This window comes from Oryzias melastigma, linkage group LG18 (genome assembly GCF_002922805.2).
Source record: "Oryzias melastigma strain HK-1 linkage group LG18, ASM292280v2, whole genome shotgun sequence".
Taxonomy (NCBI): Eukaryota; Metazoa; Chordata; class Actinopteri; order Beloniformes; family Adrianichthyidae; genus Oryzias; species Oryzias melastigma.
In genome coordinates, this window is record NC_050529.1 from 13,782,255 (window position 1) to 13,799,466 (window position 17,212).

The following is a 17,212-nucleotide window of genomic DNA, read 5'->3' on the forward strand; positions in this document are numbered from 1 at the left end:
TTGTCAACAAGCTAATCAAAATGTTTTTGAATGAAAAAACAAAAAAATCCAGTCTAAAATCACACCAGGCAGCCCAAAAAATAAGAATTTCTCTTCCAAGACCACTTCTGTCTAATATACATTTTCCTGGAATTCTGTTGATCTTTTTCTTCTTCTTTTTACCAGCTATTTCCTTTTTTTTCCTCTCTTAGATTTTCTTTATTATGCTTGCAAAAGTAATAAAATAACTTTTTTGGAAGGAGTTTGGCCCAGCTGGATTTAAGGTCAGCTGCTCACGGGTAAAGGGGTGTCTGTCTTCTCTGAACTTCTCAAGGCGTTGGAGAGGCGGAACTTTCGCGGACAACCGCAGAGTTCATACTCTTGCAATTTTTAGACAACACAGATGCTCGTTATTGTGGTAAAGTCATGTAGGTCCCCATCCGAAAAAAATAAAATTATGGTCAGTTTCCTTGTCTTTGTATTTCCAAAAGCAGACAGCTCAGTTTTCGCTCCCCCCCGCCCTTCATGTACTGCTGCTGCATTACAGCCGCCAGAATGACGTTACTTCTCCTCCTTATTTATTGAAATAGAAGATCGGTTTTGTCCTAAACTACAAATAAATGTTATATTATTTTTTTAATAAATCTCAATCACAGGATGTAAAATAAAGTTTAGTTTTTTTTTAGACTGAGTTTTAATTACGCTGATCTCACAGCTGCACGGCAGGACGCCTGGACGCGATTAATAAATATTAACGAATTATTTATGTTTTATTAATCATGTATTAATGTGTCAACATTTACAGCCCTAATATGTATGTATATATATATATATATATATATATCCACATCCACACGTGCTGCAGCAAGAAGGTTTAATGTGTCTCCCAGCACAACCTCCAGAACATGGAGGAGATTTCAGGAGACTGGTGGTTATTCTGGGAGACCTGGACAGGGCCGTAGAAGGTCCTCAACCCCTCAGCAGGACCCATACCTGCTCCTTTGTGCAAGGCGGAACAGGCTGAGCACTGCTCGTGCCCTACAGAATGACCTCCAGAGGGCCACTGGTGTGAATGTCTCTACCCAAACAATCAGGAACAGACTTCATGAAGGTGGCCTGAGGGCCCGACGTCCTGTAGTGGGCCCTGTGCTCACTGCCCAGCACCGTGGAGCTCCACTGACATTTGCTCAAGAACACCAGAATTGGCAAGTCCCCCACTGTACTTTTCACAGACGAGAGCAGGTTCACCCTGAGCACCTGTGATAGACGTGAAAGAGTCTGGAGAAGACAAGGAGAACGTTATGCTGCCTGCAACGTCGTTCAACATGACAGGTTTGGTGGTGGGTCAGTGATGCTCTGGGGAGGCATATCCATGGAGGGACGCAAAGACCTCTACTGTCTAGGAAATGGTGCTCTGACTGCCATAAGGTATCCAGATGAAATCCTTGAACCCATTGTCAGACCCTACGCTGGTGCAGGAGGTCCTGATTTCCTCCTGATGCACGACGATGCTCGGCCTCACGTGTCAAGAGTATGCAGGCAGTACCTGGAGGATGAAGGAACTGAAACAATTGAATGGCCTTCACCATCCCCTGACTTAAACCCAATAGAACATCTCTGGGACATTATGTTTGGGTTCATTAGGCGCCGCCAGGTTGCTCCTCAGACTGTACAACAGCTCAGGGATGCCCTCACACAGATCTGGGAGGAAATGTCATAAGACACCATCCGTCGTCTCATTAGGAGAATGCCGCAATGTTGTCAAGCATGCATACAAGCTCGTGAGGGCCACACAAGATACTGAAAAGCTTTTTAAGTTGTAGAAATTAAAATCTTCATTTCACTCGGATTTTATGGTGTCTACACAATTGAGCCTCTGTAAGCTAAAAACTTGTATTTCCATTGAAAAACTTTGCATCCTCCTGTTCCTAAGACACTGCCCTGTCGCTATTTGTATAGATATCCAACTTCATACAGAGATGTGATGTATCTAATGTGTTTCTTGAAAGTGCTCCTTTAATTCTTGTGAGCATTTTGTGAGCATATATATATATATATATATATATATGAGAATATACGAGAAGAGTTACACAGGAACTTTAGAAGGAAATGTGCTGTTAAAAAGAACAAAAAATTTTGTTGTTTATTTACAGAAGAGATTTCAGTTTCCAGAGAGCTCGTCAGTACATGTAGTACTACATATTTAAAGATAGACGGATATTATAAATGAATTACCCTACATGTAATTCACATTTTTATCTTATGGTATAACTATGAAAACTTACTTTGTATTAATCGGTAATGATGTTAATAAAATCTATATTTTATATATAATGATGCTATTCTAAAAAAATAAAAAAGTTTCCCTCATTTTTGTCATGCTGTAATGAAATGCTGTATATATTCCACGTTTTTTCTAAACATTTATTCTGGGGCTTTGCATTCTTCCTGTCAGGACGGCTTTCGTTCCCACACATATCAAACTCCTGCAGCTCTTTTCCTATTTTCCAACCACCTTCATCATTTTGGTGAATTTAGCACCTCCAGCTATGCTGGCCCACTGCAATGAATCATTCAACTGATACCTAAGTCAGCCTGTTTTTGACATCTGTGTTCAAAGCGTTTGATGTCTCAGACCTAATTTGTTAGTGGCGCAAACCCCACGTGACGGCGGAGGGATACGTAGCTGAGGCGTAATTAGATTAAAATGAGATTGTCCTGATATATTTCTGGAGTGAACATTGTAAGATTTGATAAATTAGACTGAATAATGGTGTCTGATGAACATGCCCTTAGGGTGTTTTAAACAACATGAGTTATATTCAGTAGTGATTTAATCTGTAATTACTTCTCTCCTTTAACTAAGCCGTAGAGACTACGATAACTCCAACATGAGCTGTAATTTACACACAGGCTCCTATGAAGGGAGAGACAAATCTTTAAGCCTGAGAGTACATATGGAAGGGATTGGCCCTGTTGTTAATGGATGCATGAAAGTGAGAGTGAGAGAGCCTGAGGCCATCCGGCATTCGCTGTTCCACAGCTCCCTAATCACGGAAAGGCTGAAATGAAGCAGACAGAGAGGGCAAGGAGAAAACAATCCTTTAATCATGACCCACAAAGCCCTGTTTAGCAACAAGAAACCCTCCTGCATGCCTGATGGGATCCTGAAGAGGAACGCCCATAAACAGCCCCAAACAACAGTTTTTTAAAATGATGCAATCATTTTCTTTCATTTGGTTCTTCCTTTTTTAAACTGGAGTCCAACATGTAGTGAGAAAATAAAAAAGATACAAATTTGTATGTAGAACTCTTCAGATTAGGTTTGGTTTTCATAAGGCAATGTCCCACTGCCACTATGTACATTTTGCTTATATTATGTAGCTGGAAAAAGCGAGAAAAGTTGTGGTCTTATAGGAGAAATTTTTACAGTTGTAGCACAAATGAACACATTAAAATCACACAAGAAGTACGAATAAACCACGCAAGGAAAACTAGGCAGACACAACACCGCGTCAGCACCCACCGTGGACCAATGCTTTGTTTTAATTACATTTCCCTGGTCTACAGCAGTTCTAAGGCAACTACGCGCCAGGCGAACCAACCCACCAGGGGGCACTGACCACTCACTTTGGTGAAGATGACCATATAGGGTATCTTCTTCTGTCCTACCAAACATTGGCTTGAACCCACATAGGGCACACCTCTGGGGATTTATCTGTTGGGTCCATTCTACTGGGCATTGTCTGTCATGGTGACGATCTAGAGTACTCTGTACGACTTTCATCCAACTTTTTATTAAAAAGGACTAAGTTCAAATTGAGTTTTGTGTCACTTTCCTCCTCATCAATAAACACGTAGAGGTTAGCCAGGGCTAGCATACATCATCCATTGAAAATGGTTTGTCTTTGGTTCTAACAACATGCGGTAAAATTCGCCGCCTTTCTTTCTATATAATGATGCCGCCACGTTGGAACCAGACGACTTCGGTAAGCAGTGATTGATCCAAGATGGTCTGAGTCACTATGGCAACCACTGTCACCAATCAGGAGTGAGCTTGTTGGAAGTCCAGTGAAATCAAGCTCTGGAGAATCTGTCAATTAAGCGTTTTGAACTTTCAATGTAGAAGCTAGCAGGTACTAAATACTTTTATTGAAGCTTTGAGTTTATAACTTGGAACAAAGAAAATATATCATGAAAAATAAGAGGATTATCAATAATATATAAATATAAAAGCAAGAACGATTATTCTGACAAATAGAATGATAGAGGGATAACTCAATAAAAGTCCATTGGATTTTGGCTTCTTCTCCAGCGGGTACTTCCTGTTTGGAATGTAAAGGGGGAGGCCGGCCACTCAGTCCAGTTTTCCTATATAGTCAATGCGCACATCCGGAGTTTTAGCATTTTCTGTCTGACTTTCCAAAACCCACCCTTTGGTCTCCTGAATGGTCCATCTGCATCCACACTGTAATTGTACCACACCAGAGTTCACTTGCAAGTAAACCAGGAGAATTCATGGCGGTCTACATCAGATTTGGAACAAATTCAAAATGAAAGTATCTTTTTAGAAACACAATTGTTGCCTATTTTGAGTGAACAAAAGACCACATATAAACTATTGCAGCGTGATTATGACCATAACCATTAGAAAAAATGAATTTTTGGTAAACATGTTTAGGGTCTTTAGTCACTGGAGTAGTACTGATTTCTTTGTGCTTTTTTTGTTCTTCCAGACTGCTGAAAACATATTTTAGTCTAAAAAAGAACATGTTTTTGTGTTCAAGGATGAAAAGTGAAAATGTAAATTAATATTGACACAAGAGTTGGTTGTTATGAATCATAATGTTCATATTCATCTCTCAAATATCAACACAGACGCAGTGATGGCTGCTTTCTCCTATAGTCTCCAGAGAAAGTGCTTCAGTCTGCAGCGCTGTCCTCACGCTTATCACAGCCTCTCTGTGGGAATGTCTTCATTATAGGTTGATCGATGCAGCTCTTTTTGGGAACACGCTGTTCTTGTTATCACTGATGGCATCAGGTGATTGCACTGCCTTCTGAGTCCAAAGCAGAGATTCTCATTTCTCTTTAGCTACAAGCTGATTTGCTAGAGGACGACAGTGAAATGCGAGAAGAGTTCAGCGACCAACGGGCCTTCAGAAAAAGCTATTAAAGAGTCTGTTTTCCAGGATTTCGTTATTCTTTGTGTCGCCTCTGAAGAGTTCTTTCTGTGTTGCACCTTCCTCATGGGGCTGCTATCTCGGCACAATCTCTCGCAAATCCTTAAAGGATGTTTTAGAGGTGCTGAAACACTTGAACTTCTGGCTAAAGTCCTTTTTTTCATTCTATCTGAGCTTTTTAAATAAAATTCCTTTAACAGGTATGTTTAGGTTTTGTCTCTTTAAAACCTTCCCAGCCAAATTTTGATTCATTACAACCATTTGAAATACAGAATCTTACTATATAACAATCACTGTGGACTAGTATAGAATGTGGTTGGGATAAAGTCGATAAATATAAGTTTAAATATAAATACAGAACAAATACAGTACAGCTCTGTACTATCCGATCAATTCCATTTTTATGGAATAACGAGGGTCCAAAGATGGTGCAGTTTGGTCTGGTTTGATGGGTCCATTTTATAACTGAAATGCTTAAAATACTAGATTGGATCGTACCAGGGCTGCACGGTGGCGCAGTGGTTAGCGCTCTTGCCTCACAGCGAGAAGGCCCCGGTTCGAATCCCGGCTGGGACCTTTCTGTGTGGAGTTTGCATGTTCTCCCCGTGCATGCGTGGGTTTTCACCGGGGACTCCGGCTTCCTCCCACCGTCCAAAAACATGCTTCATAGGTTGATTGGTGACTCTAAATTGCCCCTAGGTGTGAATGTGAGAGTGGATGGGTGTGTGATTGAGGCCCTGCGACAGACTGGCGACCTGTCCAGGGTGAACCCCGCCTTCGCCCTTCAGTAGCCGGGATAGGCTCCGGCACCCCCGCGACCCCGAAAGGGACAAAGCGGTCAGGAAGATGGATGGATGGAAGGATCGTACCACTCGATAGGAAGGAGGCTTTGAATCAAATCAAACAGAAATAGGAGTCGAATTTCAAAATACAACAGACTAGAGGAAGAAAGCAAACAAAACAAATTATTCTAAATTTAGAATTTATTTTACTTGTTATTTGTTAATGCTAGTTTTAGGATTTGGTACAAAAACTTTCAGAATTTCCTGAAATTTTGAATTTTAGTATGTTTTACACAGCCAATAACAGACAGCTTTGGTTTTAAAGTTCACTACTTAAAAAAGGAAGAAACAAATAAATAAGAAAATATATATTTTTAAACCCTTTGATTAAATCCAAACAAAAAAATCTGCTTTCAATGAGATATAGATAGGCTAGTATTATCACTAATGTATTGGGTGATTGGGTAAGTTTCTGCTCACGACAATGATAGTTTAAAATACAAATATATTGATGTGTGTTAAGAAAAAAGGACCTTTTTGAACCACATTTTCTTAACATGTTGTAACTGGATAATAAAGAATTATTTATTAACAAATTAAGTGTTTTTCAATACTACAAGGGGTCATTTAAATGAAACATTTTTTAAAAAGATGTTATTCTCACCATAAAGTTTAAAATCAGCTGAACTTTTTCCCGCCAAAAGTGTTTCATGGAGGCAGCCATTTTGAAATGAGCAGGAAAAGCCGTTCTACTGCCTCTAGTGGACTGATGATGAACTGCAGGACAGGAAAGTTTGAAACGATCAATTTTCAAGGAAAGTTTTGATAAATGCTAATGAAATAGAAGTCTCCGAAATGACTGTCAAATATGATACGAATGGTTTTATAGGTTTGAGGGATTTATAGCTTTTAGGGGAAATGTTTCAGTTTCTGCTTCTTGCAAAGAGAATCTAAACGTGCAAAAATGTATTAAGAGCATAAAAGTTTTTTTATTTTGTGACCACCAATATTAAACAAATGTTGATCTACAGTTATTTTTGGCCTTTAACTGACTTTTCATCCGATAAGATCGGATTCTGTGTTGAACTGATTTTTGAAATATTGTTGATTTTAATGCTTAAACTCACTTCCAACATTATTGTTTTTTCAATCAACTCTGAACAATGTGGTGACAGCTGAGCGCCTCTGAAGAGTCTCTCTTGATCAGCTGTCAGGGCGCTGCCTGCAGGCACAGCGTCACTCCGTCTCATGGTAATGAATTGAGTTGCACTTTATGCACCGAGGACTATCGACAAAGCCTCAGCCCCCAGAAGTGAACTCCTCAAATCTCCAGCCAGCCGTGCATAATTGCCACTGATGCGCCCGCGCGGTTCCACCCACAGAAAGAGGGTGGAAATTGCCGTCTGAGCGGTTCCATTTGTTTTCTGCTCATATCACTGACAGCTGAAGGCTTCAGGTGGCGCCTGTGCGCTCCATCCCGCCACCTGGCCGAGGTCAATTCTACCCTACGAAGACTCTCCATCAATTTTTGGAGGTTCAAGAACAAAACTTAAAAACAAATGTGTTTGGACATTGTGATTTAAAATTCAGATTTACTATTTAGTGGTGTTTATCAAACATCTTCCTCCTCAGTAGTTATTTTGAGAAAACAAATGTGTATCTGAGCATCTCCTCTGCTTTAATAACAGCAGGATAACATCTTGTTCTGTGTCTTGTGATGAATGATGTCCTGCTTCCTGTTTTGAAAGTGTTGGATTTCTCTGGGGCTAAAAATAAACATTTCTACCACAGTTGGTACTTCTGTTTATTAAAATGGCCGCCATCCATACATCACTACCTAATCAGACCCATGATTGGTCAATGTTCAACCTAGTGTAACTTGTAACACGCGTTCAAGGACCATGCGTTTCGTGTGTAAAGTCTGAAAACGGTCATAGAAACTTGCGCAGCTACAACTAAGGGTGTAGGGACAACTCGATTTGACGCTATATCACAATATTTCATTTGTATCGATTTAAAATGCTGACAAGACAATATTTTAATTAATTATTTATAAGTGCCTTTAGCCTTTGAGCAGCTCCACACCGCGACCAAAGCAAGATCTCACAGAACCAGCTTGTGTTATTAAATGTTCAGTCACTAAATAAAAAATGTTACAATTTTATCACTATGAAAGATGTTTTATTATTCAGCTAATGTTTGTTTTAGAAGTCATATTTAAAAAAAAAAAAAAAATGTTCTGGTAAAGTCTTGGGATATATCACCATACAGATCGTATTGGGAGACACGTATTGTATCTTATCACCAGACTCCTGCCAATACATAGCCATATGGGTGCAACACATATTTCCACGTTAATTGAAAATTCTTTAAATTTAGATGTTTTTAAACCATTCAATTAAATCCACATAAACATTGTTCTATCATTTTTTTATGAAATAGCGTATCAATTGTGATTTGCTTTTTGGTACGTTTTTCCTCAAAATGTTAGCTTAAAATGTAAAAATGTTGTCATGAACAGTTAGGAATATATCACCTTATTTACCCACAGTCTCAAATTTAAAACACATTTATAGCAATAAATAAACAACATTTTTCGTTTTTTTGTCAGTGCAGCAAGTATTAATTTTATAAAAACAAACAACAAAAATAAACTATTCTCATCATAAAATAAGCTAAACTTTTTTCCCGCCAAAAGTGTTTTTCAGATTTCATGGGGGCAGCCATTTTGAAATGAACAAGAAAAGCCCTTCTACTGCCCCTAGTGGAAGGATTATGAACTACTGGGCAGAAAACATGAGCTACGCTAAACACAGTGGGGTTTTTGATGAACGTTTGGATGATGCTAATGAGATCGGAGGTCTCAGAAATGTGTGTTTTTAATCGGATATAAATGGTTATAAAGGGTTCATCTCTCTGACATGTGGAACTCATAACAAAAAATTCCTCTATGCTTCACAGTCTTAAACAAAGGTTCCACCCCTGAAATACACACAAAATAAAATACAGAATACATGAAATAAGAGTTAACGCTGATATTTTGGAGGTTAAACAGAGACGTGGATCTACAGCAGAAAGATCAGACGATGATGATTTTCCTTTTGTAGGTACTTTTCATCTCTGCTTGATTTTTCTCAACATTTTATTCCTTTCTGTCAGCACAGACACAAAAACAAATCCTCGTCTCAGTTTTGATCCGCCAAAGTGACACGCGGCGCTTCAGTTGACACCTATGAGCCGGCACCCCGCGGCGGCTCACATCTGATTCACGATCCCTGACGCTCACGGAGTGGTGATCAGAACATCTCCACCTGATCGGGCTCCGTGGCGCCTGACGTCCTCTGAACTCTGAAAAAACAACAGCTGGTGGTCCCTGCACCCCGCTGGTTCAACTCTTCAACCTGCTGATTACGAGTCATTCAGGAAATGATTGAAAACTGAACTCTTGTGAAGTTCGTTTAACAGAATAAAAGCTTCTTATCATATATTTATGAAAACACTTCTTTATCCCTCACAATGCAATAATATAAAATAAAATATACATGTTTGTTATTTCCCTCCCTTTTACAAGCAATAAATAACACTTGGCTTTAGGTCATAATGACAATAATTAATTAATCTAATAAGTCTGTATGGTATTGCAGAAATCTTTATTTATGATTATCAGTAATTACATTGTTATGTTCTTTTCAGAGGTGAAGCATTTTTCACATCTGCTCTGTCCAGTTCTCTGTATACAGTCAATGGTTTCTAGCTGTAGCTCCTCCCACATGAACCACGGCCCCTTCTATAGATCACTCTATCGCTTTTATTGAGTGTATCCATGCACCTTGGTTAGCTACAACACAATAGTGTTTATAATGGCGTAACAACAGTTTTATTTATGTTCATGAAATACCTGATAAACAGAAATACAGGACAGATTATAGCTCTGAAAGTATTTTAAAACTTGACTTATAATTAGTATATTACTCAGAAAAGAAAAGATCAGTGTACCAATGTTTCTGAAAAACAACAAAAAAGTTATCACATTTTTATGAATGGGAAAATTTAATTTTAAAATTTAGAAATTTCTGTCCAAAAATAACATTTTTTAGTATTAACTGAACATTTTCTGATATTTTGATATTTGAATTTGTAAAACAAACCAGGTCATATTTACGAAAATGTGATAATTATTAGGAGAAAAGAAGAAAAATGAACTTGAACTCTTAGATGATCCTCCATGTTCAGGTTTGGTAGAAAAAATCTGAAGCAAACTCCAGAAATGTTGCAAAGGTGGAGCTGTGATGTGATGCTGCCCTCTAGTGACTAAAGGTCGGTACTACAAAAACCAATAAAAACATAGTTGTTTACTGTCTGAAAGTTTGTTTTGTTAACCAATATAATTCAGTGAACATTTATGACTTTAACATGTATTTTATATTCAAATAAATTATAGATCAGTTGTAACATCGTATATATATTTTCTTGTAAATACATGATTTCTTCATTTACTCCCTGTGCAGTTTGGGTAATGGAGTTTTGATGTAAACCATAGGAATGTCTATGTGCTGTTACAGAAATGTATATAAATGTTTGGTTTCAATAGCATTTTTAATATGATGTATTTCACTTTTTTAATTTTTTCTAAGTTTGTAAAAAAAAAAAAAGATTTTTTTTCTTCTTTCTGTTAATTTTTATTTCCCAGATCTTTTGTAAAAACTCTTGTTTTTGTCGAAAATATAAATATTTTAAAGAATAATATATACAAAATAATATACTTTTTCTTGTACTATATTTTACTTAAGAAAAAAAAGAAATAATAAATAAATATTCATTACTACTTTGATTTTTTTATAAGAAATTAAACTTTGCTGCCCCCGTGTGGCTAAGGGTGGTAATGCAGCTTCTTTGAATATTATGACTATTTTTCCTGGATAATAATCTTATTTTGTTGCGCATGCGTGTTTGCTCACCACTTTGGTTCATTTACCAGACTGGAATGGAAGTGTTTCCTCCCGAAACTCTGGAACCAATCCACACTGATCTTTAACCTCCTTCCACATTTGCTGTTTTTTCTTTCTTTGTCACATCGAGTGAAACAAACCAGAGTCGGACGAGAAAATAGTTCCATGTTTTCCCCCCAGTTTCCTCTCATATGAAGCTCAGAGATTCTGATTGGATGACGTTTTTGGACATAGTTTTGTTCATGAACTCGCATAAAAAAAGAGGCAGAGCGGAATTCCTTTATAACACACACAGTTCTTCAAAAACTAGATAAATAAAGTCTCAACTTGGAGATTTAAGTTGTAAAAATAAATAACAAATAAATAAATAAAATGTAGAAGCTCTTATTCTGAAAGGATGACGCGTTAAAAAGGGAAAGAAATTATATGTTAGGATTTGAAAATCCAACTTCACTTGATACTTTTTTTGGAATATCTTCAAGTTTTTAATTCTTTTAATTAAAAATAATTAATTAACACACTTTTTGTCTTTTAAAATATATATTTTTTAATTTAAAAGTGATGGTTGTTTTAAAAAAAAGTAGATTTTGAAAAGTTCATAAAAAGTCTTAGAAGAGGCCTACAATTCTGCACCGCAAAAACAAACACTTAACATTTTAATAACTGAAAAAATAAATATATATATTACTGTTTTTTTACTTGTTTATTTTTTATTATTAACTTTTAAATCATTTTTTTCGTTGGTTTTAAAATTGTGTAATTTTATTTGTTTTTACCCACATTTAGATGAATGCAACATTTGCCAAAATCTCCCCATAAAAAGATTTATTCACTTAATTTTTCTTTGTTTATTTATAATTTACTTAGAAATATTTTTAAATTTTCATTTATTTTTAAACGTATTTATTTAAACATTATGTATTCAACCATATATAAATAGAGATGGATTTATTTATTCATAAAGGCGTTTGTTTCTAGGTTGTTGTGTGAAGTTTGAAACTCAAAAATGAACTTATAATAAAATATTCTTACAATTATAATAAAATAATTGAATTATATTATTCAGAAGTCCACTGTTGATGTAGAGGAAAGTTTTTCTTTGACTAAAAAACAGATTTGTGTGTTTTTAGAAGGAATAAACAGTAACTTGTTCCTCTTTTTCATTCACCTTCTCATAAATGTAATAATAATTAGAGTTTTAGTGGACTGATGCTTTTTATTTTAAAGAAACTATAAATAAGAGGGCCTCAGTTGAAGGTTGGAGTCCCAGCAGGCCGGCGGTGAAGTCAGATGGGGACTTGCGTGACAAGAGGCGGGAAGGCGGCTGGTGCCGCCGGCGGCCTCACATTGTGAGCTCTTTCATCTTTTATGACGCCTCTCTTGGCAGGTCATGAGACCAAACTCACTCAAAGGTTTCATCCAAACTTTAGGTTTTTCTTTTACTTTTCATCCATTCGTTTCAGTTTTCTTAAAATTTAAAGACATTTCCATCATATTTGGAGACTTTAAATCCAATTTCTTTTTTGTTTTAAGCTCCTACATCATAAAAAAGGTTATTTTTTAAGATTTCTGCTCTAAATGTTTCTTAAAATCATCTTATTTTCACCAAAAACAGTTAAAATATTCTCCTCTATTAGATCAGACCAGGGCTGCTTCGACAGCTCCGACAGCTCGTGCACTTCCAGGAAGTCTTCATGATTTATTGAGAAATATGGACTCTTGTGCGTAAGCTAATATGACAAAAGTGCTTTGACCTCGGGGGAGGCGGTGCCCTCCGGAGCGGTTCAGCTCAAGTGTGCGGCGCTCCTTTCTCACGCGACTCCTCTGTTTGTGGTCCCGCCGCCTTTGCTGCTTTCTGACCCGGAATGGTGTCAGGAAAAGGCAAATGTGGAACATTTAGGTGTTGAAGAGGGAGATGGAGAGAATCTGTGAATATTAGGATTGTTTGGTCTATTTCTGCTTGTCGTTCCCTCATTGATCTGTCCGGATTCTCCAAACCAGCACCGCTCTTCCCTCCTTTGTGCTGAGCTGACAGGCGGGCTCTAACCGGGGTTAATTTGCTGCTCAGGGGTTAAGCAAACAGGCATCAATAGTTTACTCCCGCCACGTCTCGTCTCATGCTCTGCCGGCTCACATTTGAAGCAAAAACCAGAAACCGCCTTCCTCTTCTTTTTTAAACAAACATTTCCCAGAGTGCCCTTTGGGCTGTCCCGATGAATCGGGCCCCCCGGTGCAGTGAGGTGAGGCCTAACTGGGATTAGGCTGGATAAGTATGTTGTAATCTGGAGAGGGAGTGGACGAGGAAGCTGAAAACCCTCGGATTGAAGCGGCGTTTCTGTTGAAAAACATGCAGGTGAAGCAGATCTGATGAGAGCGATCGATACAGAAGAAGATGGATGTTTGTCAATAACGCCACGCTCCACGTGACGTGAAGGGGCCTTCTGGTTGGCTGCCTCCCTTTAGGCCTACTTAAGACGTCTGGCCCTCTGTGACCTCGCTGACCTCGGGGCTCCGTCCGCCTTTTCTTCGACCTCGACAGCTCGCGTCAGAGCAGCAGCCGTCATTGTGCCAGAAATAATGATGTGGGGGAACCCCGGCACGCCGCTAATGCTGCGGAGGATTCTGTGCTGCGTGTGGAGACGCTTAAGGATGCAGGAAATGGGTCTTCTACTATAGAAAAGAAACAACTTTAATGAAACATATCAGCTAAAATCCTCTAAATCTGTGAATTTACAGATTTTATTTTGAAAAACCTGAATGAAAACGTAACAAAAGTTACAAAATAAAATATTTAAATGTTATTTTTTAGTAAATTCTGGATTTAAATCTTCTCTGTAAAGTAAATAGCAACAAATATGTAAAAAATTTAAGCTCTTTTATGTTAAATATTAAAAGATAATCTAAGATTTTCAAAATATGATCTTTTTTTACTTTATTTTACGTTAAGCGACCTGGTAACAAAAGTCCAAAAATTAATAAATTAGATTAAAAAATAAAAAAGGCCAAACAGGAAGCACAAAAAGATTTTATTTTGAAAATTCTGAATGAAAATGTAACAAAAGTTACAAAATAAAACATTTCAATGTTTATTTTTATTTATTTTTTTTTTTACTAAATTCTGGATTCAAATCTTCTCTGTAAAGTAAATAGCAACAAATATATACAAATTTTATGCTCCTTTATGTTCCATCATGAAAGATAATCTAAGATTTTCAAAATATAATCTTTTTTTACTTTATTTTACGTTAAGCGACCTGGTAACAAAAGTCCAAAAATTAATAAATTAGATTAAAAATCAAAAAAGGCCAAACAGGAAGCACAAAAAAATTTTATTTTGAAAAACCTGAACAAAGATATTACACAATAAAATATTACAATGTTATTTGTTTTACTAAATTTTGGATTTAAATTATTGTTACATACACAACAACAAAAATGTAAATATTTTAAACTCCTTTTGGACTCAATCACTACAGATTATCTTGGATTTTCAAAATAAAATCCTTTTTACCTACTTTAGGTCAGGTTTCCAGCTTGTGAAAGTCAAGAAATTAATGAATGAGATGCTTATGTGAAAAGAAGACAAACAGGTTTTAATTTGAAATAATCTGAAGTAAAACATCATAAAATGGAAACCAAAACAGTTTTTATTTAGCTGTAGCTGCATTAGTGATGTAAGAATCAGCCACATTGTGACTTTAATGCTATTTGTGTCTTTTTCATGAGATTTGAAATGACAAAATAAAAGACTTCAATGTTTTTTTCCAGTTAAATTCTCTGTTTTTAACTTTCTCTGCAGCATAAATGACTTTAAAAACTTTTAAAAATGTCCTTATGGTTTAATCATGATAATTGGAACTTGAAGTTACAAAATAATAAGGGTTAGGCTAACCCTAACCCTGATTTAAGGTTATATGTCTAGCTTGTGAAAGTCCAAAAATGTATAAAATATACAAATATGAAAAGGGGCAGAAGAGGAAGTGCAAACCAGTTTTATTTTGAAAAACCTAAACTAAAATATGACAAATTGCAAAACATAAAGACGTTTTTATACATTTATTTAATTGTAGCTAAACCAGTAATATAAAAGCAATATAAATTCACCACATTATGACTTTTTAATACTATGAATGTGTTTTTATGAGATTTAAGAGGATTTTAATTCTATATTTGTCTTTTTTAAGAGTTTTGCGATTAGAAAAAAATATATGCTTTGGGACAGCTTTTACACATTTGTGGATCGAAACATTTTTTGTGACATAAAAATATTTATATTTTAAGAAAATTTAGGGTTTCATCATGAAAGATGTCCCTGGATTTTCAAAATAATATCTTTTTTTTTAACTTCTTTTAGGTTAGATGTCTAGCTTTTGAAATTCCAAAAAATCAATAACTTAGAGGTTTATTTAAAAAATAAATACATAAATAAGAGGACAAACAGGTTTTATTTTGAAAAACATGAACAAAACATTCTGGTTCATTAAACATATAGAAGTTGTTACACATTAATTTGATTGTAACTGCATCACTTATATAAAAATAAATCCCATTGTGGCTTTTAATGCTATATTTGTATTTTTAAAGAGTTTTGAGATCACAAAATAAAAGATTTTCATGTTATTACTATGTTTTTTTTTTACTTAATGCTGGATTTAAATCTGTAACATAAACAACAAAAATATGCATATTATATAAGCTCCTTTAGGGTTTAATCATAAAAAAACTTGAATTTGCAAAATAAAATCAGTTTTTATCTACTTTAGGTTAGGTCCAAAAAACAATAAATTAGATATGTTAAAAAAAGCAGAAACAGATTTTATTTTGGAAAAACTTGAGCTAAAACGTTTTACATTGAAGAACATAAAGACGTTACTGTACATGTAATTACCTGTAGCTGCATGAGTGATTTAAAAATCCTCCACATTATGACTTTTGATGCTATAAGTGTCTTTATATGACTTCAAAGAGGATTTTAGTGTTGTATTTATCTTTTTTAAGAGTTTTGAGATGAGCTACAATATAAAAAAATGTCCTTTCTTTACCTAAATTACAGATTAAAATCTTCTCTGTAACATAAATGACAAAAATATACAGTACATGTCTTTTTATGATATTTGGGATTATGAAATAATATATATATATTTACTATACTTTGGGTTTAAATCTTCTCTGTGTAAAATAAACAATAAAAATATGCAATTTTTTTTATAGTTTAATCATTAAATTTGAAACGTAAATTTACAAAACAAAATCAGTTTTTTATTTGTTTTAGGATTCTTCTTGTGAAAGTCCAAAAATCAATTAATTAAAATTGTTTGAATAGCACAAACATAATAGTAAATGTCTCTTTAACAAATATAAAATAAGTATTTAAATCATCAACTTTTAGGTAGAAAGAAATGTTTATTTAAATGTATTTGTTACATTTCCACCACAAAATACATGTAATTATGAATCAGTTTTCAGCTGAAAAGTGTCATAAATCCAGCAAATTTAAGCCAGAAGAAAGATTTTGAAATGTCAAAGCTCTAAAAATTAAATATTTTTAATCCGTCAAACACATTTTAAGACGAAAATCTTTGTAATTTTCTATAAAACCTGAACAAATTGGATTTTGACATTTGACACTGAAATCAAAGTGTTTGATTTGGTCATCTTGAGTGAATCCTGAACTGAAAGAGCTTCACTCTGACAGAAATCCGTGATATCGATTCTATGAGCGTCTTACTGGTAAAGAGGCTTTCTAAAAGTCAATGCAGAGGCCCAACACGCAACCGCTTCTTCTTTTTGTCTCTTTGCCCCTTCAGCAGATATTTGCTCTTTTTTTCTCTTGTTTACTGCGGCGTTTTCTGTGGAAGGGAAGAGGTGAACCCTGCAGCTCAGTCCCTGCAGGCTGGAATGTTCTGAGCTTCAAAGCTGCTTACACATGAAAGTGAACGCTTCTTATGGTTTCAATCTTATTACACTTTCAAACAAACTGTGTGCAGAGGAGGGGAAAAAACATGCAAATAATAGAGTCTTTTAGTGTTAATTAATAACACAAACACATGTTTAGGGACTTTTCTGCTAAGATTTTATAATTTAGATCTTTTCTGTTGATGGAAATCGATGTTTGGTGAGATTTTAAGAGGAAGAATAAGAAAAAAAATCTTAATTCTGTGATTAAAGAGGATTTGTGTCAAGGAATGAATAAAACTTTTAAGGCTTGTGTTATTATTAATTTATTTATTCTTATTTATTTTGGTTTCTGGAGGAATATTTGAGTTTATCTTTAGACTCTCATCCGTCTGCTGGGAGAGGAAAGCTTTTCTCTGCTCAC